The sequence below is a fragment of the Rattus norvegicus genome, chromosome 2 (genome assembly GCF_036323735.1).
Source record: "Rattus norvegicus strain BN/NHsdMcwi chromosome 2, GRCr8, whole genome shotgun sequence".
In the NCBI taxonomy this organism is placed as follows: domain Eukaryota; kingdom Metazoa; phylum Chordata; class Mammalia; order Rodentia; family Muridae; genus Rattus; species Rattus norvegicus.
The window spans coordinates 219,905,368-219,907,585 of record NC_086020.1 but is presented as its reverse complement, the minus strand read 5'-3'; the positions used below and the strand labels follow the sequence as shown (position 1 = coordinate 219,907,585).

Sequence of the window (2,218 nt, the reverse complement as noted above, 5' to 3'; positions counted from 1 at the left end):
GGGGAATAATGACTGGTCTGTAAAAAAGGAGCAAAGAATTAAAATGAAGAAGGTTTGGGGTCATTTAAAGAAGGGTACAAAGAAGTCAGACTTCTAACATTTTCATTGTGCTTGTGTGCGTGCATGTGTATTCCTGTCTAAGTGTGCCCAAGTGTGTGTTCATATGTGTGTGCATGTTTCTGGATACAAGAGGAAAACTTTAAGGACTGTTACTCTGGTTGCATCTTCAGTTTGAAAAGAGTCTCTCACTGGCCTACAATAGTCTAGACTAATGCTCAGTGAACATCAAGAATCCACCTATCTCTGCCCTGCTTCCTGGCCCATGCCAGGGACTGCAAGGGCACACCACTACACCAGCTTGAATTATACCATTCCAGTGCAGGAAGATTGGTTCTGAGGTCAGAGGAGGGTAGGCATCTTCTCTAAGTGAGAAAGAGGTCAGGAAATGGGTAAGAAGTATCCTTAGTAGACATTTTCAGCATAGTGAAGAAATACCAACACAGCTCAGATTTGTGGCCATAGATCCAGACCAGGAATTTCCTAATCCATTATCTGTCAGCAAGAGGTGCATCAAGTAGGATCTTACATACCCACCCTGCATCTGCAGGGATGTGACAAGTGTCCCTCTGAGACAGACTCACAGTGGAACAGAAGAACCCGGTGACGTGCTATTGCTCTTCTCACTTTCAGTCTCTCTCATCCTCAAAGCTGCGGGTGCTGCCAGAGAGGACGAGCAGCAGGAGACAACTTGGTTTAATAAGGGTTATCTAAAGAAACAAAATGAATGTGTGGAGGGGGATATTAAATTGCTTATTGTAAGAAATTAACCAATATAATTTGGAAGCACATACTATAGTCCTGTTCTTTGCAATCTGTGAACCCAGTAAATTCCTGAGTGTAATTCCATCAAAGTCCAGAGTCCTAAAAATCTGTGGAGTTAATGCCATAAATATCTATCCAGGAATAATAAAAAGTGGGATGCAATATTTCCTTCCCACCAATGGGGATCAAAAAGGTCCACCCAGACTCCATGGGTTAAGTGACCCTGACGCACACTACTTTATACTGAGCCAGTCAATGTAAAGACAGTCTACATTACATTGAGTCCACAAACTCACATGCTAACTTCTTGGAGCACCACCTTTACAGAGATACCTAGAAGTAACGTATCTGGCAACCTTCTGGCCAGTTCAATGGGAATATAAATGAAACTATCATGTAGATGAAGTTAAATATTTCTATAAATTCCTTTGCTGCTGTTGAAACCAACAACTGCAAGAAGAGGTCACTCAATCATTGTTATCCAGTTGTTTTGTTGATCTTTGTCATTCTACTTGGAGTAAGACAAAATCTCAAAGTTGTTTTGGTTTGCACTTTCCTAATTGTTAGTGATAATATGGAATCACACTGTTAAATGTCTACTTAAAATTTCCTACAATAGTTTTCAATTAGCAATAATCGTGCCTTGGATAAACCTCATTGGCTACAATACTGCTACTGCACAAAGCTAATTTCCTACAATACGTGTTAAGTCAGTGTATAAATATTCACACACAGTTGTCTGGCAATGTTGCCGGCAAGCCAAAACCCATCTTACAAAACTCCCAACACCAGACATGAGATGTCCCTTTTTAGTTATTGGATAGGGTTGTTCAAGAAACTCTGAAACATTACAGGCTATTGCTACTGCCCTCTATTTCCCCTCAGAGTGGGAAAGTAAATCCTTATTGCATTTCAGATTCAGAGTCCAGAGGACCCTTAGCTGGAGCCTACCTAAAAGAAACCCTGAGGACTAGCTTTTCTGGGATCATAAGGCTCCATGCACGTTTCTAAGGAGGCTTTAGGGTTCATTTCTGGGTCTTCAATTCTATTCCATTGACTTACCTGCCTTTCTCTGTACCAATACCACACAGTTTTTAATCACTATTGCTCTGTAGTACATGAAAAATTGCTTTGTAAATGTGATAAAAATTGCATCAAATTTGTCTCTATATTGCTTTTTGGTAAGATACAATGTTAATTTTACCTGTCCATGAGATTGGAAAGTCTTCCCACCCTCTGGAGTCTTTTTCAACTTCTTTCCTCGATGTCTTAACGTTTTCATTTTATAGTATCTACGGACTTGGTTGATTTTATTCCAAGACATTTTATAATGCTTTTGTAATATGTGATTGCTTCCTTAATTTCTTTCTTGGTATGTTCATTATCTTTGTGTGTT

General features: G+C 39.7%; 1 pseudogene; it reads right to left on the bottom strand.

Annotated features, from left to right (window-relative positions):
• Positions 1–1,427: 1,427 nt before the first annotated feature.
• Positions 1,428–1,509, bottom strand: LOC120101128 (U4 spliceosomal RNA; annotated as a pseudogene).
• Positions 1,510–2,218: the final 709 nt, after the last annotated feature.